Genomic DNA, 24985 nt, shown 5'->3' on the forward strand with positions numbered 1-24985 from the left:
ACTAATCAGTAGCCCCAGTGAGCTACTTTCTATCTCCATATTTTAATATTTCTCTTTCCCCAGCTTTTGATGTTTAACTGGGTGGAAAGCTAGACAATATTTCCACAATCTAACTAAAAAGGAATCCAAAGAAGATCTAAATAAGGCTAACAACAAAAAGGGCACTGAAAATAAAGTTTGTGACACACATCAATTTGCCAGCATTAGAATATTTCATTAAATTTGCTTTCAGTGGTTTATGCTGATAAGATTTGATGAAAGATTGTAAAAAGTAAATGAATGAATGAAAATACTGATAGCTTGAAGAGGAGCAGAGCAACAAATGATAAATCATTTGAGATCACACCCTTTATAAAATTGAATGGCTTGTAAATAGAGTTAGGAGACCATTAAATTTCCTCTTCCAAAGATCAGTTTACTAATGGCTACCTACCCACCGATCCACAACAGAAAGATGACTCCTTGCAGTGCACATGCAATCGTCCCCCACCCCCACACATGAGCACCTCTCGTAAAAGTCAGGAAAGCACTGATACAGCAGAACAGGCCTGCCAGTGCTGCACGAGTCAGCCCCGATCAATACCACGGGTCTGCGCTTTCTACCGTTCAACCACTTTTCTGGCAAACAAATCCATGCTAGAAATCATTCGAACCATCAGCTTTTAGTACATACACACACCAGATATTGAGAAATGCTTTTAGGGCTTAGGTAAGTGCTATCAACAGGATGTTAGCGGGCTCCAAAATGTTTCCAGAAACCTGTTCATCTCTCCATCATCCCAACCCATCATACTGTTTTTTCTCAGTGCACTGATGCATCTCGACTTTTATCTGAATAATGACTATGTGAGTTCTATGGTGCCTCATAGTTATTTTTTCTCTTTTTCACTCTCAAGAAAGCTACAACAACACTACATCAATAAATGATAGTTTCATTTTGGATTCTATAGATTTATGTATATTATTATATACATAAGAAACATAAAAAAGACTTCTATGTCTTTTTTGTTTCAGATATAGTGTAAACAAATGAAGAAAAGGGGCTGGGAGGGTGGGGGGTGGAGTTAGGGGGTGTTTGGGTTCTATTAAACGTGCTCTTTGATTGTACATAGACACATAAAACATTTTTAAGCTTCATTTGAAATTAAACATACATAGCAAGAACACGCTGTTTATTATACTCAAACAAATTTTTAATTTGCCTCAGCTGATCTAATTCTACTAGTATGAATCGTGGAAAGATCCCACACATGACAAACACACACAAATTCAAAATAGAGACTCCTCCATCACCCTGGCTGCTAAGGATTTTCACTTCTATGGTATTTTACAAACATGACTAGACAAACTATATATTCCAGTGGTGCATTCTTAAAATCCGATTGGTCATCTCTTCGGCTCCTTAAATGTTTAAAGTGAGGGGGCGTTTAGTTGTTCAAATATGGATTCTTGCTTACACGTCTCCTCAAGGCATCACTCCAGAGAGTCAGCATGTTTCCTGAGTATGATAACCAGCAAAGACTGCAGAGATGGGAAATAGATTCCCCTTTTAGTCAGAACAAAAATCCTTTGCCAGGCCTTGGGGGCTGCAGGGATGCGGCAAGACGCAAGGATGGAAGGGGAGGCTGAGCAGGAGTGGGGAGTTGGTCAGGCAGACACGGGCGGCGCTTTGGCTAGAGGGGACAAGCAGAAGGATTAGATTCTGGGAGACTGGAGGCGGGAGAGTAGGATTGTTTGGCCATTGTTGTAGGAGTAAGAAGCTACAGGGCTGAGAATGAGGGACGGGACATTTATGATGACATCTAGAATTCATAACCCTATTTAGATTTTGCTAAAATGGCCTTGTTCATAATAATGTAGTCCCAAAGCAGATGGAAAGATATTGCATGATTCTGTCTTTATAAGAGGACCAAGATACATTTTTACATAAACAGCAATTGTCCACTGCTTAACTGCCCCCCCTCCATCCCCCCGGCATTCTTAGTCAGGCTGTCACAGAACAATTTCGAGCTAAACATGGTTATAGCTGAATGAGTTTTAGCTGAACGTACATGCTGATTACTAGTAAGATGATGATGTTATTTCTTAATTTCTTTACAGTTTGCTGACATGACCATGTTCCACTCTTGTGAGAGCAGGCTGCTGTGTGCTTTCTTAAATAGGCTATTTAATTATACATTCATACAGTGCTCCTTTGCAAATACCATAATAACCAAGTGCTTTGTGATAAACACATAACAGATTAATAGTCTTTTCAGTGCATATATGACCTGACTGTAATGCCTTGGACTATAGCTGAAGACTGCACTCCTTGTTCTTCTCTGCATGGAGTTGCTACTAAATATGAGCAACAGTGAGCTAAATGGCAGGAAACCACAAAACAGACATGAGCTGTCTCATTAGCAGCAAATGAACTTTCAAATTAAAAGCCAGGGAATTGTCCACAGGTAAACTGATTGTGAATGGCACCATTCCCTTGACAAAATATGGATTTGCTGCTAAAAGGGAGTTTTTCCTTCCATCTGATTATTGGGGCTTTTTCTGTGTTATTGTAGGATCTTTACCATACAATATAAAGTGCCTTGAGGTGATTGCTGTTGTGATTTGAAGCTATATAAATAAAACTGAATTGAACTGAATGAATGCTAGAATGGTCATGTGATTTGAACTTTTACCATCTAAAATATTTTGAAAAAATGTATGACAAAGTGGCAAATAAATAAGGATTGTCACAGAAAAGAAAAAAAAAAGGCTATTTTCAAAAGACTTTTGATGTGCTTGCATCTGAAGTTGTTATGCAAGCTAGAATTACTTATTTTAATTTATTATCTATTCAACTAATTAAAAATAAATTAATGAGGACTGCACCTTCTCTTTATCTCACCCTTTCATTGGTTTGTAGAAGCAAACATATAACACAGTGGGGACAAATCTATTAAGTTGAATTGCAAGGACCAGACTTTCATCTAAATACATCAAAATATCAAATCAACGGAATAACACAACATTATGTGATGACTTGCCTGAAACAAGAACTGGTTACGGTCGAATTGATAAGGAGTGAAATAGTCTGGCGCAGATAATCACAAGTGATGATTTATGTGAGTTAAATCTTGAGTGTGAGGTTAAGGGAAGAGAAGCCTGCTGGTCTGAACTCAAGAGTGCATTTTAGGTTATGTTGAAACTGGCAGCCCATATTAAATTTTTGGCAGACTGAGATATCAGAACAAATATTTCATTTTTCAAATCAGATTTCACCCAAATTCCCGAGCGGTTTGCTATCTGATTTAAAAACTGGCTTTCAAATGATCCTTTACATCACTTTGTATTTGACAGACAGCAGTGACGTCACACCCAGAGAACTGCTAGCTCGGTGCGGACTGTCACTAATGTTTTCTGGCGTGATCGAAGACTTGTGCACTGTGACTAGATATTGCTACAGTGTGAAGAGTGAGAGAATACATCTCCATTATTCACCCAGCTTGTGGCCTGCTGTTTTGTGTCCGCATTGGGAAAAGGCACTACCAGTTTGTGAATGTATTTACGCCTATGCCGTTTCCATAGCAACTGACGCAAATGGGTTATCGTCAATGGTTATATTAGAATAGCGTGGACAGTTTGTCCCAAGGATTGGTTTTGAAATAAAATAATAATAATGTAGATGCCTGCAGCTTGAATGGAAGAGTAGAAAGACATTGTGGTGGTGTACAGCTGTGCTTTATCAAAAAGGATAGCATTTTAGATCATCTCTAATATTACTGCTGATTTGCACTACTGTTCCCTGGTGGGACCACAGACCCCAATACTGCTGTGCTCTTGTGCTGGAGGTCTCAGTTCACTGTAGATGTCCTAGGGCTACCCAACACCATGTTGTCAGGTGCCCTGTCATTCAGCCAGGCTTCCCTGGTCACCACTGCTAGTGCTTAGATTAGATTAGATTAGATTAGATTAGATGAAACTTTATTAATCCCTCGGGTGGGTTCCTCTGGGAAATTCAGTTTCCAGTAGCAAAGCACCGAAAGAAGTTGCATGTTACAGATACATTAAGGGGAATGAGAGTAAGGATATAAGCATAAATACACCATATATAAGTCATCCCATATCTTAATAACAATACATCATGACATAGTGCATACACAAGTTTATGCTTATGCAGATGCACAAATTCGTCATGCTCTCAGACACTTTTTAAGCAAACTCCCGGAAGAATCTCAGGTGAGGTACATTGAATTTTTGAATGCCCATCTGCTCCAAAGTTTGTATTTGTCTTTTCATTCATCTATGAGTGAACATATGGCGATCAAGCTGTTGACTGAATTGTATGTGCTTCAAAACTTATACAGTTAGGACTATATACACTGTATGACCAAATTATGCACTGTTGTTTAATTTGCGGTGTCACGATTGTTTACGACACTATATTTCAGCATTTAAATGCCATGTCAATTTTACACGGTACCTCATGGATGCAGATGGACACGCGAATAACAGCATGGTTGGTGAGGGTGAGACGGAACAGGGAACGGACAAGACAAGGCAAATCGAGGAGCTCGTTCCTAAATGAGGTTCTACCTCTGTAGCATGGATGTGGTTTGACTGTGAAAATCTGATACAAACCAGAAAACTGTATTCTGCCAGTCATGACAACAGGCTCAAACACCACGAACCTCTTCTACCACCTATGCAAGAACTATTAGACAGAGAGTATGGACAGAGTTTTACAAATGACAAGCACAAAAGAACCGTCAAGTGCTTGTAAAAAAATCATTTATGTTGGGCTTGTAATCATTTTTTAAACTGTTTTGTTTATTATGAATTAATATTTTAACATTTTAAATTAATGATTTGAGCTGACGTTCTAAATAAAAAGATAAAAATAATCACATATGAACATGTATGATTCTTTTTTGAGCATGTCATCTAAAATGTTACAAAAAATACACTTTTTTACACATTTTATAAACTTGTGTATGCACTATGTCATGATGTATTGTTATTGAGATATGGGATGACTTATACTCGGATATGAGATTTTGGTCATAACACACAGCCCTATATACAATATGGAATTAATCCATTTTCTTCTACCTATCCAGTTCAGGGTCACAGTGAGTCTTACCATGAACAGATCGCTAGGCTGTCTCAGGGCTCACAGAGTGACAGGCAAACATTCACTCTATATTCACACCTACAGCCAGTTTAGAACCATCATTTAACCTAACCTACCAAATATAGATTTAAGATTTAGCCTGAGACTAGCATTTAATATCAGCCACATCAAAGTCTGAATTTGAAACCAAAGTGGTTTCAAAATTCTGTCAATTATGCCATTCTGCATCTGACTACTACCTCTATTTATACTACTCTGTAAGCTTGCTAAAACCTGTCTGGCTCATAGTCCCTTATTGTCTTTTTTAAAATGAATTTATGATAAACATAATCACTCTAGTTTTCATTTAATCCCAGTGATGACAGCAACTTGTACTAAATCAGTGTAGAACAATGAAAATACATATGCCAAATGCAAGAAAAAGAATCAAAATTTTCCACTACAATTCACTGCTACATTGCAACAATGCTAAAAAAAAACAAAAATGTTCAATCTCTAGTTTGATGCCAAATGTTTTCATTTAAATTTTTTATTACACAGTGGTATTGTTCAAGCTGAGTCACTGTGGCCAGAAAAACATGCTGAATATTCAGAATTTCACTTGGAGAAGCAGAGCACAACAAGTTTCATAACTTTGAACAAGACACATGAATGGGGATAATAATGAACTAAACACAATCATTACTGGTTAATAGCATCTCGGGTGCAATTTGAAAGTGGAAAATATAGCTTTTGGAAAGATAATTAGGGAACAAGAAGAAGCACTTGTAATAAAAGTAAACTGGTTTAATGGGAGACTTCAGAAGGTAAAGAATGTGGACTATGTTTCACAAAAAGAGAGACGGAGAAAAAAACAAGGACGTTCTTTAGTTTACTGTTCTCAGCTGCATTTGAATAAAGCACCAAATCCACACTTTTAAGCTTAAATTTCAAAACTTATATTTTAACTACTGATTTTATCTAGTGTTCTGATTTTATCTACTGTTTTTTTAATCAATTTTAAATCAAGCTTTTTATTGTTTTTGTTTTTTAATGTCTCTGTAAAGCACTTTGAATCACCTTGTTGTTGAATTGTGCTATATAAATAAGCTTGCCTTGCCTTGCCTAACTGTGGCATGCTTTTAACCGGCTGTGAGGCCAAACAGCAATGTTATACTCGACTAGAATACTCTCAACTTTTCAAGCTGCAGTAAACCTACAGTATGTGGCTCTGTTTATCAATCCTGAGTTGAGGTATATCGTGTGTGTACTGGTGCTGGCAGCCAGACTTTTCCTATTGAATCACAGTTATGTGTCTCTCTGATATTATGAAATGGGTTTTCTGCCCATGTTAAAGGAAACGGCTGATGTCTCAGTGCCCCTGTGATATGAAAAATTCAATTTAAAAGGATGAGAGAAAGAATGGTGCACGGCCTATTTTCATTCCCTCACACTGAGAGATATGAGAATGATGTTCTATTGTGTGGAGGAAATGATGCCAATCGTACTGCGGAGAAATTCCTTCATAATTCAATTCAATTTCTTCTAAATCCCAATGGCAAGCTCCTCTGCCAAAGAGAGGCAGAATGACAGAGACAAAAAGGGAGGGTTGGAGACTAAGATGGAAAAAGAAGCACTAAAGACTGAGACTGAAACAATGAAGAAATGGAGACGAGTCAGAGAGCAGCCACACTTAGCGGAAGGTAAGAGGAGAAGACAGTAATACAAAGTGGAGGGGGAAGTGGATAGAAGAGAAATGTTTTAGTAATGATTTATTTTGATCACTGTGGCATTTTAAGTAAAGCCAACTAATTTTCTCTAATTACCTCTCAGCAGCATCTGACAGAAGCAGAAAAAGTCATTTTCTGTTGCGATCCAACAGGACAAACTTCTAATTTTGGTGAAGTGGTGTTCGGGGTGGTTCACAGTAAGCCTGCCGTATATGCGCGCCTGATTCTAAGTGTACCATTAGCTACAGAACGTGCATCATTGATAGCCCGGGAGAGCTCTCCTGGTGCGGGACCAAGAATTTTCATTTTGTTACTGTGTTTGTGAGTACATCCTGGCTCTGGCATTTTGGGCGTGTATGCAGGAATCAATGAGCTGCTGCCTCTGAAGGCACAGAAAAAATGAACTGCACCAACAAATATGACAATGAAGAAGTGCACCTCTCAGTGTATGCAGCAAGCATAAAACCATAAAGACAGAAGCAGTTGCAAAGCAAATGCATATGGAACTGTTTTTATTTTCTATTCCTCCATTATGTCCTCCATTCTCATCCCATCTACTGTTCTCTCTTGCTCTCTTCCTCTCTCTTTCTGTCTCTCTTCACACACACACTCACACACACCCACACACACACAGTTGTTTTTGTAGGTGCAATAGCTCCGAGGCAAGCAGCGTGGAATTGGAGTCTTCAAAGAGTCTTGGATTATCAAAGAGACACAGCTACCAGAAAACTAGGGGACACGCTAGAGAGGGGGAGGGAAGAACATAAGCATGAGGCAGGGAGGGGGTGGGGGGAGAGTGCAGAGGAGTCAGCATGGGTTTGGGTGGAGGATGAAGTGATCAGACAGGGTATGGGTGGGGGTGAGGGGTGGTTAAAGACCAGAAGTCCCTTTGTTCGCATACTGTAAGTGGAGAGGGGAGAAAAAAAGCTCAGTGAATGCATTAAAAAACAATCACATAGACCTTAATGGTCTTGATAGGCAAGACTGGATTTGCATTCTTCACTGTCTGTGCTGCTGCCTATTCTCTAGTAGTTTATTTTCTTTCTTTCTTTTTAATTCAACACAGAATTACATTTCAATGGGAGCACTGGCCTTGAAATACCATAATGTTGTCACAGTAAAACCAAGTATTACTGCAGCAGGACCCACCAAGTGTGAATATAGCTGCCACATCTAATGACAAATCTGACTGTTCATGCCATTCCATATGACAGGATGTGGGAGTGCTGGTGTGAATGCATCACCCTTCGACAAAAAGATCTCTGTCAGCCTCTCTGTCCCACAATGAGCTATGGATGTCTTTTTTTTCCCATTACAAGAACACTTCTTACTACTGAACACATTTCAAGTGAACCTACAAACCTGATTCTGGTAGCTTCGCTGCTGTCAGCCGCACGGCATCATCCAGCAATGATCTTGTCCAAGTGCCACAGCTAACATAAATACACACAAATACAAACCTCCCACCGTCTCTGACCTTATTTGAAGTTAATTACAACCATTTAGCGACTGGTAGGAACATGAAAGACGCAAAATGCTGATAAAAAAGTCAGTTTTAAAAAGTCATCTTTTCTTGTGAAACTAGGAACAGAAGTCTTGCCCCTGCTTGCACTCATTTGGTAATTCTGGTGCATACTAAGACTGCTCTGGTGGTGCAGTCATTTGTTCTGACGGGAAGAGGAGAGCAGTAGAGAATAAGTTGTTGAACTCCTCCTCTCCACACGCCGCATGTATAGATGCTCTGCGCCGGTTTATTGCAGTCTATAAATAAATACACGCATTGTGTATGTGTTGGGCTTTCTTATGTGAGCATAGACCCTAAACTGCATAAAGATGGTCCAAAAAATGAAAACTTGACTTTTCCTAAGCCACAGTTACAGATAAAATGATATTACTGTACAATACCAGCACGTTTGACTATTATATTCAATATTAACCTTCATCTTACCAATATATTTTACACAGAGGAACTGCCAGCTGGACCCTCAAGACTAAACTACCGTAGGAAGTAATCATAATAACAAAGTACCACCACCACTAGCAATAATAAAAATAATGATAATAGCAAAACCTAATATCTTTAAGAATTATTAATCTTGTAATTATCTAACATCCATTAATTTCCTTCTAATTCCAATTCAGGGAGGACTGGAGCCTATCCCAGCTACCGTAGGGTGAGAGGTGGGGTGCACACTGGACAGGTCCCTAGCCTGTTGCAAAAAAAAAGGTTTTTCATGAATATTATTTTTTGCAGTGTTACAATTAGGTTGATAATTTTATACAATTGAAATCTATACTTGTCTTTAATACAATTTGCAACTTTCATCCCAAGTATGCTCCATATTGTTACTTATCCTTTATCTCCTAGGTACTATACAGGATGCCTGGAGTTAGTTTGTCATTTTGAATGTAAAATTTAATCTTTTGCGCACTATTAGAATTTTCTCTCATACACCAAAATGGTTGAGGAGTTACGAAAATGTGATGCTCACATGGTAAAATCTGGGCAGAGCTGATTTTTCTGTCTGTATTCAAACAACAATACCTTGTGAATGCTTTGTGCTACCATGATGTACTAAACAACCCTGTAGAGCTCGTCCTCTCTCCTTTTCAAGAGAATACTCTTGTATCTAGCACAAACAGCAATGGCGTCACCATCATTTAAATAATAAAATCGGCCAGATGAAATGAATCTGCATCATTTCTATGTATAAAATCACTGAAATAAAGACATAACTAGCCAGCCCAAAGATCCAGTATGTCCTGGATTTGCCCCGGGGCCTCCTCATCTCCTAGGACATGCCCAAAACACCTCACCTAGAAGAAGCCCAGGGGCATTCTGATCAACTGCCTGTACCACCTCAACTGGCTACTTTGGATGTGAAGGCATAGCAGTTCTTCTGTGAGTCCTTCCCTGACTGAGCTCCTCACCCTATTTCTAAGGGAGAGCCCAGACACGCTTCGCAGGAAGCTCATTTCTGCTCATATCCACAATCTCATTTTTCTTCAATCACTACCCAGAGCTTGTTACCATACGTGAGGGGCAGAACATAGACCGACCTGTAAATCGACAGCTGCTGGGTCAGCTCTCTCTCCATCACAGCAGACTGGTACAGAGTCCACATTACTGTAGATGCTGCACCAATCCATCTGTCATCTTCCCGCTCCATTTTCCAGTCACTCATGAACAAGATCCCCAGATACTCTAGAAGAAGCCCAGGGGCATGCTGATCAACTGCGTGTACCACCTCAGCTGGCTACTTTAGATGTGAAGCTCTTCTGTGAGTGGGCCACTAACTCCTCCCTGACTTCAAGTGGGCACTCTACCCTTTTTCTGGCTGAGAACCACAGCCGGTATTGTATGGGAAAGGCTTTCAAAAGCTTGTTCTGTAATTAAAGTCCCTTAAACCAAAGAATAAAATATTGGAATTCCTAAAAGTTCAACATAGAAACTGTGTAGTATTAACGGTTTCACGTCAGATTTGTAGGTGCTCATTCTCATCCTATCAGCTCAACTGTGAGTGGCCCAAGTGCAAGCTGGAAGATATCCCTCAAAGGATCCAGCAGAGCCACATCATCTGCATAAAGCATAGATGAGATCCTGAGTCATCAGACACAAAAGGCAATTATAGGATGTTGGCATGTTAGCGGAGTAACAAACAGCTACTGCCTTCCTGTCTATGTTTCAGGAGTAAAGGTAACATCTTTGTTGAGCAGATCTTTCAGCTGAGCATTAGACAGTCAGCAGGCAGAGTTTTCCCCACTCCCAGGAGGGTTATTGCTGCTCAGACTGGGACATGTACTATAGCAGTATCAGGTCTCCTTTTCATGTGCGGCATGGCCAGTGCATAAAGCCATACTCTGAGCAGCAGGTATACCATTGCCTTGAAATAATCCTTTGTTGTGCCGTTTATGTTGCATACAAAATGACCTTATGAGACTTTCGGTTGCTTTGCCATGCAACTTATATGGTACTCGATTCCAATGAAAAATGACCAAAACCCAGTCGAGACGAGCCAAGTAGGTGTTACTGGAAAAGGGCTATATGTGTTACTTTAATGTAGGACCAGCAAGCAACTGCATAAAAAGTTGGACTGACAGAAAAAATACCTTTTGAAGAATTCAAGGAACACATTAAGTATGATGATGGTTAATCAAATATTCAAACAATCCCTTTATTTGTAATTCAAGTCACATGGCAAACTATTTCTTTAACTTTGGGTGGGTTTAATATTAACGTTAATACTGATATATAAAAATCACAGTCAGAGCTTTGAACTGCAAGTTCTGACTATCACATAGTCAGACCTAGTTTATAATCCATATTATTTTTGGTTAATTAGTATTTTTCTGACATAATGCCATAAGATGATGGAATGGGAAAGCACAAGTGGAATATTCTTTGGTGTCAGATTTGGAGACGGGGGGGATAAGCTTTGGGGAAGCCAGAGAAAGGATCAGTGTTGAAACTTAATTGGGAAGGGCACGGGATTAAAATTTTGATTGGTTTAGGGTTTAGATGGTGTTGTCTGACACACTCATTGTCTTAAACTTCAGAGATTAAATATGCTAATATTATATGGTAATATGATTGAGCTAATAGGAAATATAATGAAGGCAGCGTTTAGTGTTGCGCTTTTGCAAGGAAAATGCTACTATGCACTGGGAAAAAAATGCTCATAAAGGATGAAAACCCCAAAACAAGCGGACAGGTTAAAACACAGGGCACAGTGCAGAAAAGACAAGAGTGAAACGTAGAGATGTAAAGAGAGTCCAGAAGCTCTACCTTGCCATGATTTTTTTTTTCAAAATCTTGTATGTTTTATATTTAATTTTTTTTCCACATTGTAATCTTTTTTTCTAAATATCTGTTTAATGAGTCACGAGCTTGTGATCTCAAATGTGCCTTTATTCATTTGTCCATTGTTTGTGTTTTATTATCCAATACACCATAAGAAAGTGTTATGTAACTTAAACATATTGTTTTATTTCCCTCATGTAAAGTTCTCATGGTCACACTGACTGTTCTGACTATTTAGATTTAAACTTTAATCAGGTTCTCTTTGAGTGATTAAGCTCAGTAAGACTGTCTGTTTTCTTGGACCCAGACATCTACACTCTTGAAGTACACTTGCAACCTGAGTAATTTCCTCTAACGACCACTAATTTTGCATTTAGCCAAGAGCTGTTGTATTAAAGTGACTATATTGTGGCTAACTTGGAAGCCAGGAGAGCATGCGGGTAAGTAAGCAGCAGGGATCGCTTTTAAGTAGATAAATGATAGATGCCTGCACTATTTGCAGCTCGGCATATCTTGGTAATAAATAAATTCTGTCTGGAAATAGACCAGTTTGAAATGATAAATTACAGATGTATGTAAATTGGTTTAAAATAGTCTCAATGTCTATTTTAACCACTATCATATCAATATCATTACAATCCAAAGATTTCAGATTTTTATTTTTTTGACAATTTCAAGTCAAAAGTCAAATTTCAGAAACTTCATTTTCATCAACGGCTGTGAGAAACATTTAATAAGTGTTTCCATCAGTGTATCCAGTTTTTCCTGTGCTTTCCCAGGGTCAGTGATTGTTCTTGCTAAATTTGGTCCAGTAGTTACAAAAAATTCATTAAGGCTGTTTGCCACAACATCCATAATATATTCTTTATTTTATCAATGAAATACATCAGATAGTTGTTTAGTCTAGACCCCCCATGTTTTATAACACTGTTCAGTATTTCCCATAATCTTTTAATATTATTTCTATATTATCTAATTGGTCCTTATAGTATTCTTTTTTACTATAGCTTAGTATATTTATTAACTTATTTTTATATCTTTTGTATGTCATTTCAGCATCTTCAGTTCTCTTTCTTAAGAAATCTCTGTATAGTGCATTTTTCTTTTTACTTGCAGACCTTTTCTTATCCATAGACAGTCCATATATTTATGTTTCCTACTATATTGCTTTATTGGAAGGTTTGTATTACACAATAATGTAAATATTCTAAGGAATTCATCATACGTGCCATTAATGTCTTGTTTCTGATATATTTCAGCCCACTTCTGTTTCATTAAAAATGTTTTAAATGCATTTATTCATTCCTCTGTTCTTACTCGTCTGTACTCTTATTTACTGTCCACTTTATTAATCTTGTAATTCCTATCGTAGACTGTAAAAATTGGGAGATGGTCACTGATGTCGTTAATCACACGTACAATGTCATTTGTAATAATGGTGTCTACGAGAGCTGCACAATAATAATGTGATCCTGGTAGGTCTAGTAATGTTAGGGAATAGGTTCATACAGTACATTGTGTTACTAAATTCCTCAGTGATTTTTATTTCATGGAGGTTTAGCAAATGATTATTGAGATCTCCACAAATGAAAGTTTTTTGTGAGCTCTTTCTTTATCCAGTCTACTACTACCTGGAGCTCTGTATATAACGCTAATGATTACTTTTTTACTCTTTAAAAATTTCAACTGTTATACATTACAGTACCTTATCAATTGCTATCATCATCTTATCTACCACATTAAATTTTAGGGTTTTTTTCATATTCAAGGCCACTCTTCCTCCACCTTGGTTTTGCCAAGTTATAAATGTGAATTAATAACTCTCCAGTTCAATGTCTATTCCTTTTTCCATATTGATCAAGTTTCCAATGAGGCAATGACACTAAGTGGATGTGAAAACAAGACACAGCAACTTGCAAACAACTGGCAAACAGGAAATGACAACGCACGTATAGATTAGCCGCTTTCAGGTGAAACTATTTCAATGTTTCAAACCATTCCAAGGTTTTTAGGTCACCATTGATGAGGTTTCAAGAAGAAAATAAAAGACAGGTCTGAATGTTTGAAAATGTTTTGTAAAAATCCTGTAATGATTAGATGAAAAATGCTCAAAGGATCAATTAAGGTTGATTTATTATTTTGTTAGATAAGTTGAAAAAAAGTTAAACAAGTAAATAGAGGAACAAGGTAAAATGAGGTAAAAAAAAAAAAAAGGAGAGAGAGAGGAGCGAAACCTCCAAGAATCCCCTCTGAGCAAGCACTGGGCGACAGTGGGGAGGAACAATTGCCTTTAAACGGGCAGAACCAGGCTCAGGAGGGGGCAGTCAACTGCCGGGACTGGTTGGGGGGTGAACAGAGGTGGAGGAAGTGGAAGTGAGAGTTTTCAACTTGTTTGTTTGTTGTCTGATTGTTTCTCCGTTTTGCTTCTCAAGTTTCTTGCATCTTTGTTCCACTTCTTCTAAAGTTACTTGTTTTTCTTCAAGCTTTTCTTTCAGTTCTTTGGATGTTGCCTCCTGTGTTAACTTTGCCTTGTGCAGGTCTGCATTTCTCTGTTGTACTTCGTTGTGCATGTCTTCTAACTGCTGAGTTCTTCTCTGGATTTCTTGGAGCATACACTGCAGGTCTTCATGTATTTTGTCTTGTTGTTTCTTTTGCGCCTGCATTTCAGTATGTTCGTGCTTCAAATTGTTGAAGGACAATAATACCCCCTTAATGAGCTCTGAGCTGTTTCTCGCCATTTGATTGATCCTTTTCTCCATCTGTGAAGGTTGTTTTTCCAGTTTTTCCTTTTTGTCTTCCAGTTCAGTAGTTTTGTCCTTCAATTCAACAAAATTCTTGAAAAATTAGATTTTTTTTACTCTCAAAGTCCTGGAGAGTAAGTTTTTCTTCTTTCAGTCTTTCTTGCTGTTGCTCTTTCTCTTGAAGGTTCTTTATTTTTGCGCCATGTTTCATCCAAGCTTACTTTAAGCATTTTGTATTTTCCCTAAATGCCTTTGAGCTTGCACTGCATGTCTTTTTGCTTTATGTCCTGTTCTTCCATCTGTTTGAGGATTTCTTTAGTTTTTTCCAAAGCGTCATCGAGCTTTCATTGGAGCACCTTATTCTTATGGTCCATGTATTGGAGATCCCATTGCTTCTTCTTAATAGTAGCTTTCCTGTCTTGAAGCTAGTCTGACATGTCTTTTAGTTCAGCACTCTTTTCCTTGTTTTCTTTAATCAGGAACACAATCTGCTCTCGGGCTTGACCAAACTTTATTCCCCAGCCCTCATTAATAATTTTGATGTCGGGCTGGTATTGCTGTCTTTCTTCCAGGTGTTTATTTTGTGGTTCCATTCGTCTGCACTTCTCCTCCAGTTGAAGTTTCTCTTCTTCAATCTGTTTAATTTTGTTCTGGAGATGGTAGTTTTCCTTCCTATTTTTCTGTATTGCCCTTTGGAGGGATAAGACGCTATTTCGGGAAACTGGCCAGCTACGCCAGGAAGGAGAGGTGGCATAATCGTTTTGTCTTTCTTGGTGTTTTCTTGAAAACATGTTTCTTGGAATTTGTATCCAATGACTCTGAAAAGGTTTCTAAATGTGGAAACATTTGAAGACCGTATGCTTTTTTAAAATTATCGTACTTATACTGTTTGTTTGTTTGTTAATTTATTTTGATTATGTAAAAAATACACAAAGTTCATTTAGCAAAGAAAAAAAGATGGAAAATTGCTTTACTGTCACGGTTCTGGGTCAGTTTGACCCAGTATTTTGAGTTGTTATGTTTTGGTGTGTTTTTGCATTTTGGATTCTTTTCTTATAATGATGATTATGACTCTATGTTTCAGTTATTCTTGTTTAGGGATTAGTTCGTAGGTTTTTGTGTTCTCATGTTTATTGCAGGTTTAGTTCAGTGTCTAGTCTGTCTCTCTGTGTCGTGTCTGTGTTTTTGTTTAGTGGTGTCTTGTTTCCTGTTTTACTCTGAAGGTTCATGTTCCTGTCTTATGTCAGTGTTTCTAGCTTTGTCCCCCCCTGTCTCATTAGGTCTTGTTCCTCCCAGCTGTGTTCCCCTCCTGTCTCTAATTCCTTGATGACTTCCTCAGTGTATTTAAGCCCAGTGTGTCTTTATGTCAGTGTCAGATCGTCTGTTATCCTCACCTCGTATTTTCGTAGTTTCCCTTATTGTGACACTGTGTTTCATAGCCTGCTTAGTTACTCTGTGTTTATAGTTGTTCCATAGTTCCTTCACAGAGTGTCTTAGCCTTTTTAGTTTACACAGTGTTCTCTGTCTTCTTAGTTTTCCCAGTTTCAGTGTTCCCTAGTGTTTTTGTCATGCCTTCAGCCACAATTCAATTCAATTCAATTCAATTTTATTTATATAGCGCCAAATCACAACAAAAGTCGCCTCAAGGCGCTTCATAGATACAGAGAAAAACCCAACAATCATATGACCCCCTATGAGCAAGCACTTTGGCGACAGTGGGAAGGAAAAACTCCCTTTTAACAGGAAGAAACCTCCGGCAGAACCAGGCTCAGGGAGGGGCGGCCATCTGCTGCGACCGGTTGGGGTGAGAGAAGGAAGACAGGATAAAAGACATGCTGTGGAAGAGAGACAGAGGTTAATAACAGATATGATTCAATGCAGAGAGGTCTATTAATACATAGTGAGTGAGAAAGGTGACTGGAAAGGAAAAACTCAATGCATCTTGGGAATCCCCCGGCAGCCTACGTCTATTGCAGCATAACTAAGGGAGGATTCAGGGTCACCTGGTCCAGCCCTAACTATATGCTTTAGCAAAAAGGAAAGTTTTAAGCCTAATCTTAAAAGTAGAGATAGTTTCTGTCTCCCGAATCCAAACTGGAAGCTGGTTCCACAGAAGAGGGGCCTGAAAACTGAAGGCTCTGCCTCCCATTCTACTTTTAAATACTCTAGGAACAACAAGTAGGCCTGCAGAGCGAGAGCGAAGTGCTCTAATAGGGTGATATGGTACTACAAGGTCATTAAGATAAGATGGGGCCTGATTATTTAAGAACTTGTATGTGAGGAGCAGGATTTTGAATTCAATTCTGGATTTAACAGGAAGCCAATGAAGGGAAGCCAAAACAGGAGACATATGCTCTCTCCTTCTAGTCCCTGTCAGTACTCTTGCTGCAGCATTTTGGATTAGCTGAAGGCTTTTCAGTGAGTTTTTTGGACATCCTAATAATAATGAATTACAGTAGTCCAGCCTGGAAGTAATAAATGCATGAACTAGTTTTTCAGCGTCACTCTGAGACAGGATATTTCTAATTTTAGAGATGTTGCGCAAATGGAAGAAAGCAGTCTTACATATTTGTTTAATATGTGCGTTGAAGGACATGTCCTGGTCAAAAATGACTCCAAGGTTCCTCACAGCGTTACTGGAGGCCAAGGTAATGCCATCCAGAGTATGAATCTGGTTAGATACCATATTTCTAAGATTTTCAGGGCCGAGTACAATAACCTCAGTTTTATCTGAATTAAGAAGCAGAAAGTTAGCGGCCATCCAGGTCTTTATGTCTTTAAGAGATTCCTGCAGTTTAACTAATTGGTGTGTGTTATCTGGCTTCATGGACAGATAGAGCTGGGTGTCATCTGCATAGCAGTGAAAATGTATGCTATGTCTTCTAATGATGCTGCCTAAGGGAAGCATGTATAATGTAAACAGAATTGGTCCTAGCACTGAACCCTGTGGAACTCCATAATTAACCTCAGTGTGTGAAGAGGACTCTCCATTTACATGCACAAATTGGAGTCTATTAGATAGATATGATACAAACCACTGCAGTGCAGTACCTGTAATACCTACAGCATGTTCTAATCGCTCTAATAGGATATTATGGTCGACAGTATCGAACGCTGCACTGAGGTCTAGCAGGACAAGCACAGAGATGAGTCCACTGTCAGAGGCCATAAGAAGATCATTTGTAACCTTCACTAAAGCTGTTTCTGTGCTGTGATGAGCTCTGAAACCTGACTGAAACTCTTCAAATAAACCATTCCTCTGCAGATGATCTGTTAGCTGTTTGACAACTACTCTTTCAAGGATTTTTGATATGAAAGGAAGGTTGGAGATTGGCCTATAATTAGCTAAGACTGCTGGGTCTAGAGATGGCTTTTTGAGTAAAGGTTTAACCACAGCCAGCTTGAAGGCCTGTGGTACATAGCCGACCATTAGGTCGACCATTAGATCATTAGGTTGATCATATTTAAGATCGAAGAATTAATCAATGGCAGGACTTCTTTGAGCAGTTTTGTAGGAATGGGGTCTAAAAGACACGTTGATGGTTTGGAGGAAGTAATTATTGAAGTTAACTCAGAAAGATCAATTGGAGAAAAAGAGTCTAACTTAACATCAATGGTACTAAGAGTAGCTGTAGATAATATTACATCTGTGGGATGATTACTGGTAATTTTTTCTCTAATGATAAAAATTTTATTTGTGAACCAATAAAGGCTTGCCTTATTTTGGAAACCTAGTTCTGTCTCCACCGTGTCTGCTCTTGGGTCTACCTCATTCTTCACACCGGTGCACCCCGCCGTGACATTTACAAAATAAAGCTAATACATTTCAACATTGCTTCAACTGTTGTGATTCAGTTACATATCAAAAAGGAAGGTGGGAAGAAGCCCACACATATTTAATCCCAATCCTTTGTCATAAGTCATTGGTCAATATTTAGTCAGCTTCCTTACTGATATAATGCAGTAATAATAAGGAACCTATTTCTGATATAATATATACATCACATCATAAAATGTGCTAAACAGAGACATTCACTGAATTTCTGCATATTTCATGAAGATCATATCTTTATAACCCTTTTTGAACTTCTTTATGGTTGAACACTGCTTTAACTCCATCTTCAAGCTGTTCCAGAGCTTCACAAACACAAAGAAACACAAAAGCTTTCTTCTGGTACATGCCTTCACAGCTTTGAAGTTATAAAAACCCCTTAAATTACAGCTTCCTCCTCTTACAAAAAAACTAAACAAAAACAAAAAAAAACAAAAAAAACAAACAACATACTCTGAATATTAATTGGTAGTTCATTATTTTTTGCTTTGAACAGAATTTGTGGAGTTTGAAATTTCATTAGATCAGCAATTTTCAATATTTCAGGTTGCAAGAATATTGAGTTTGTATGATCCCTATAACCTGCATTGTGGATGATTCAAACTGCTTTTTTTTGAAGAGCAAAAAGTGAATGTAATGTACTTTTATAGTTATTGCCCCAGACCTTTGCCAATAGCTTAAATAGAGTGAAACCAGTGAACAGTGGAGAATATAAAGTAATATCTCATTTAATACCTTCTTTGCCTTGTATAGGATTGCAATGCTTCTTGATACTTTGAAATGAATATATCTTATGTGAGCTCTCCAGTTAAGTTTTTCATCTATTATTACCCCCAGAAATGTATTTTCACTGACTCTTTCAATATCAACATCATTTATTTGAATCTTAGCATTTGTACATAAACTACTATTTCCAAATACCATTATTTTAGTTTTATTAAAATTCAACGATAATTTGTTTTTATCAAGCTAGAACTTCACTTTACTTATTTTATTAGTCATTTCATCCAGTAAATGGTGCAGATCATGACCAGAGCAGTTTGTATCGTCAGCAAAGAGTACCATTTTTAATACTTTGACACTTTACAAATGTCATTGATGTATAAGTTAAAAAAAAATGGGCCCAAAACTGACCCCTGGGTACACCACAAGCAGTGTCCATACATAAGGAGCAACAGCCATTTAATTTCACAAACTGCTTTCTGTCACTTAAATAACTTTAAAACTACCCCTCTGAGCAAAAAGGAACCCAAATTTTACATAACTATCTGGAATTGGCCCCAAATTTGGTCCGATCACATCTGGTCATAAACTATAATGTTGCTGAGCAGGAGCCCTGGCAGCATTGCAAATTGCAGTATCTGTGTGTGATTGGCTGTGGGTTCAGAGCCCTGTAATGGTCAACTGTAGCTGTATTTTTCATCTAAATAAATGTCCCTAGGGCAAGTTTCCAATTCAATCTCAAAGAGCTGTGGTGCTAAACAAAACTGAATTAAAGGCAAACAGAATTTAAAGGCAATACTTTAACAGAAAGACATGGAATGGAGTAAAGTCAAAGGCCTATTTATATATATATATATATATATATATATATATATATATATATATATATATATATGTGTGTGTGTGTGTGTGTGTGTGTGTGTGTGTGTGTGTGTGTAGAGAGAGCGAGAGAGCGAGAGAGACAGAGGGTATTTGAACACATTTAATTTGTGCCTTACCTATAATATACTGTAAAATATGAGTAACTTCCAAAGTGTCTCTGTGAAAGAAATATAGTTAATAGTGCAGGGAAGTAAAGACAGACACTGAAGAGGATGGACTGATGACAGAAATAAAGTCAGAACCAGACATGAGAGAAATTAATCCTCAATATCCAGTCTCTGCTGGGTACCTTATTGCCTCTCAAACTTTCCATCTTCAGAGTTTATATCTCTATTGCTGCAGCATCTGGCTGAAAACCATGCATACACTTCCATTTGTTTGAACTGGAACATAATTGGATTTGGGAGTGGGATAAAAAAGCCTTCAACCATACTTAAAACTTCCTCTAATATGTGCACAAGGGGTGTGCAAGTTGGTATTTCAGCATGTGCAAGCTTGTGCATGGGCATCTATGTGTTGCTATAAATAGCATCTCTCATGGTCTCGCTTGCCTTGATTTGTTACCCCACATCCAAGATGTGCCGATTGGCAATACATTCCAAGAGCTAGGCGATTTCAGAAGTGTGTCTGCATCTTATGCTTGCACTAAAAGTAATCGTTCCAATGCAACTGGATGGGGAGCCCTCATGTTCTGCCATCTTATCAGGGAACTGAAAAATCATGGTTAATTAGATTCATAGTGACCTTTTTCATCTCTGGCTACAAACGCCCAGTCACTGCTGAAGCAGAATGTGTTCTCAACATTGATCTTTCTGCAGACTTGGGGATTGAGAAGACCATGGCGCAGTGAAACGAGGCAGAAAAACAACATATCAAAAATATCATCAGATGAAGAGATTACTCTGTTTGAGTGAGCTTCTTTCTTTTGAGGCCTTTAGGAGTTAGCACGTTTTTGTGAGAAGAGCTCTGTAATCCACCTACTGCATCTCAATCACTGTGCAAACAAACTCACACAAGTCCTGCCCTCTGTCTCAAGGCCCATTTGCCAGACATGCACATGTAATCCCACCGCATTTCTCATTATCAAATCCTATGTTCAATCTCTCCTCCTTTTGTGTCCCTGCTCTCCGCTATCCACAACAACAGTCCGCAACTGAGCATTGATCTTCCTGGAGGCTTCAAACAAAAGATGACTTACAACTTTCATCCAGACAAAAAAGCCCTTTTGATGATGCCCTGCTGATTTCCACACAGGAGAATGCTTGAGCTGTTCCAAAATTTCAACATACATACATCCAGGCAGCAAATATTACCAAAGCTTGGTAAAGTTCACAGTTATAAGAACAAACAAACAAATTTAAAAAAAAAACTGTTGAAAAGAGAGCTGCTAAAATAAATGCCTCAACTGCAGCAAAGGAGAAATCACATTTTAAAATCCTGAAAAATATAAACATATTTGTGTCACACTTTTACAGTTTTGGTAACACTGAGGAAGAACCCACTAGACTGTGTTGATACAGATATGGTATGATATTGATGACAGATTTGATTAATCTACTGATGAAATTTTGGCGGAATGCTCCACAATGGGGTTTAGACAGGGCCTCAAAGCAGAATATCTTGTATGAATACTCTATTGCCATATCCTTTCAGAGCTCATTTGAGTCATATCTGACATATTTATGGCTCATCATGTCATATCGTAGCCATCAGAGTACAAGCACCATGAACCACTTAAATACTGTGGGCCATGCTGTCATCTCCTGTTAGTAACATATGTCTGATAGATGCATAAGAAGAGGCACTCAACTTGATTCTTTCACTGTGTTGCAGAGGAGCTGGAGCCCAGGCTTGGCAAATTTACAGGCAGGAATGATTTCTGCAAGAAAGCCTATTTAGCTGAATATTTAAAAAAAAAAAGGACAGAGGAAAAAAAAGAAAAAGAAAGAGGAAACCTGACTGCTTTATATTGAACCATATGCGAGAAGTGCACTGAAAGCATGGGGAAATGCAACAGAAGCCTTATCAGGATACAGAATGGTACAGTATATTTTAAAAGGAGTACAAGTTAACAGTTGCACCCCAGAAATCTATAATGATCCTTTGTGTGCACCTTAACAGAGTTGCCTGGCAACAGAACTAGAGCTCTGCAGTGAATTAAAGCGTCAAACGAAATACATTCGTAATCCAAAGGCAACATGGATTAAATTTTAGACAGTAGGAGTGCCTCTTGGACAAGATTTCAATAGGTAAGGTGGGCAAAGTGAATTGGGAAAGGCAAATAATTTTATGCACTTTAATAACTTTCTGAACACTGACTGCTACCTGATATGGATGGCTGAATGAGCACAAAATAAGCACAACTAATTAACTGTACAGTTTTTAAATGGACCGTCTTAATGGAAGCTGTTATTCATCTGCCTTCAGCTAGAATCTATGAACAATCATGAGGGTGGGCGTGAAGCTGATAAATCAAAATAGTATATAGATCACTGTCACATATTTTTCTATGAAATTATTGATTAACTCATACGCAGAGCTGCTGTTTGAATAACACATTTCCTGTTTGCATCTGGCATTTGGCTTGATAAATATCATATCATGAACTGGTTCATGAAAAACAACGCGTCTAAAATGCTTTATGTATAAGCAAGATGAAAAATCTGAGAAACACTTTCTACCCCCCACACTCCGCTTCTCCTTCTCTCAAATGCAACACACACAAATAAGCAGACTGCTTATTTTCCAACAATGTTAAGCATTTAAACAAAGGGACCCAAATGAGCCACTGATTGAAGATAGAATCAGCACCCAAGCAACCCATCACAGAGCCTCTCAATCCCACATATGCATGATTAATACATCAAACAACATCAATTCTCCTTCCTTTTCCACTTGTCAATGAGTGCGCACGCACATACACGCCCACGTACACATTATAGGGGCAAACTTACGCACACATACATGCATATACACTCTCCCGCGCGCACAGACACAGTGTACCCAAATCCTTACAGGACTGCGTGCGAACACACAGACACTGCCCCCTCCATCATGGTTAATACATCAAACAGCATTAGCTTCCTGGATTCCTGAAGCTTAGACAGACACGGTTCTGACAGCCCATGATTCCTCACTGGCTGCCTCCCCCTTCAGCTTCCCCACTTTCTTTATTCCCTATGAAGTCTGTTTGGGTGGTTACAGAACATGCTGCCAAAATAGATTCACTTACATATTACCTTTGCTTTTTGTAAGCTTGTATAATGTCATGTTTGAAAGCCATCTCTACAATAAGATGACACTGCTGAGGAGCTATAGAAGCTTGGGACACGTAACAATAATAACCACAAGCCCTGATCAACAAAATCTTTATTTTATAAGAGTTCCATAGGCTTCTGACATCAGCAGGTATTTATAACTGCACATATCCAAAAAGCTGCTTCTGTACCAGCATTGGCTCATGAATGTCTTAGAACAGCACCTAAACCAACAGGCCATCAAATACAATCAAATCTAACCTTTATAATTCAAATATGTCCTGTTTTTAGCTGGTTATACTCTAACATCAGTGAATAGTCCTTAAATGGAGACAGCAGGTGGCTTATTGGATCATAGTCTAATAAAATGGACAGTCATTATTATATCTTTAGCAAAGAGCTGTGTAATTATCGTCACAGTGCGGTTCTGCATATGATCTCCATTTGATTTTACAGTTCTTTTAGTGGGTTATTGATTTAAACTTGATTTTAGAGATCTAAGCTTTAGTCTTTGCATAAATAAGTAAACAAGAGTCTTTTTTTCAGTATCTCTTAATGAATCTCAACCACAAAGGAAGCAACTGAGATAGTTTGTCTCACCAAATACAATAAAGAAACTGTCACATTTTGTGATGCTTTCAACATCAAATGAATACACCTTCTGTTCGCTTTAGTCTCCATCTGTTTTCATTCCCCTCTATACTAACACAAACACTATAGCAGTTTTCGTATTTCTGAGGAGAAGCCTTTAAATTTAAAGCTAAATATTTACCTCATTACTGTACAGACTAAAGCTTCTTTTCATCTAATCTGGTTTTCTTCTTTTCGTAAAGTGAACTAGTTATTTATGATTGGTTTTTTTATGTACAAAAGGCAGATGCAATTCTGTTACTCCTTCCACAATACTTCCACTGGGCCGAAGTAGTAATGCTAGGGCACTTAGTAGATTGCTTTATAAATTTGAACGGTATCCAATGAGCATAGCTCCTCCATAAATGCAAAAAAAAAAAAAAAATGGAAAAAAATTAATAAACAAACAAAAAAATGAGAAGGGAAAGTGTTTTTATGGATACTCTACCAAGCTGCTAATAGTGTAGCTTAAGTGCAGGGAGACTCATATGTGATCTGCTATACTGCAAATCCTCAAAAAGAGGATAAAGAGGCTTTAAAATCACATTCACAGCATAGGAGCAGTATCCTGCTGATAAATACAGATCATGGTATTTGACCCTGTCCATCAGCACATGGAAAGGCTCGTGGATTCTGCACTACAGAGTCAGAACCTTTGTCACTAATAGATAAAGGGCCACACTTCAATAACTCTAAATAATAGCTACGGTTTGCGAGACCTAAAGAGCAACAGGGGTGAAATTAACTATGAGTCCAGAATTTCCTGGTATCTCGCTCAGTTATCTGACCTTTTATTTGATCTATTAAATGAAAGCATGTTCTTCATTTTAACTCTCAGGCTTGCTTTCGAATTGACCAGAGGCCTGTTATGAAATATTTTGTATGTTACACAGATCAATAGGCTTCCTAAAAGCCAGCATGCCATATTTATTTGTTCCTTCATAACATTCAACAACAACCTTAAATGTCAATACTGATCACCATCTGCAAGGCATTTTCAGTACTACCTGAAAGGAATTAACTTCACAGGATTACAGGAATCCAGTAGCTACAAAACAAGGATATTACTTGTCTAGCCATGAACATATTGTTAATAATTTAGCCAATGACCTCCAGTATGTTCTTTTGACATTGCAGTATGACCTATAGTGAGTCAATCTATCACTTTTAGCTTTTAGTTAATGCTGTGAACAAGTCCTATCTTTTTTCACAAAAAATCTTTAATGATAGGTGGTGGAAAACATTTTTTTTTCTTTCTGAATGATAATTTTAGCTCCATTTTCCAGGGGACAAACACACA

At 38.1% G+C, this 24985-nt stretch overlaps 1 protein-coding gene across 1 annotated transcript in view; it reads right to left on the reverse strand.

The window, feature by feature from the left end:
* Positions 1-24985, reverse strand: part of pcdh1a (protocadherin 1a) — a 100517-nt gene that overhangs the window by 24471 nt on the left and 51061 nt on the right. The gene's annotated exons all lie outside the window — the stretch shown is intronic.

The sequence above is a fragment of the Perissodus microlepis genome, chromosome 10, assembly GCF_051167445.1.
Source record: "Perissodus microlepis isolate ML-2025 ecotype Zambia chromosome 10, ASM5116744v1, whole genome shotgun sequence".
NCBI lineage: Eukaryota > Metazoa > Chordata > Actinopteri > Cichliformes > Cichlidae > Perissodus > Perissodus microlepis.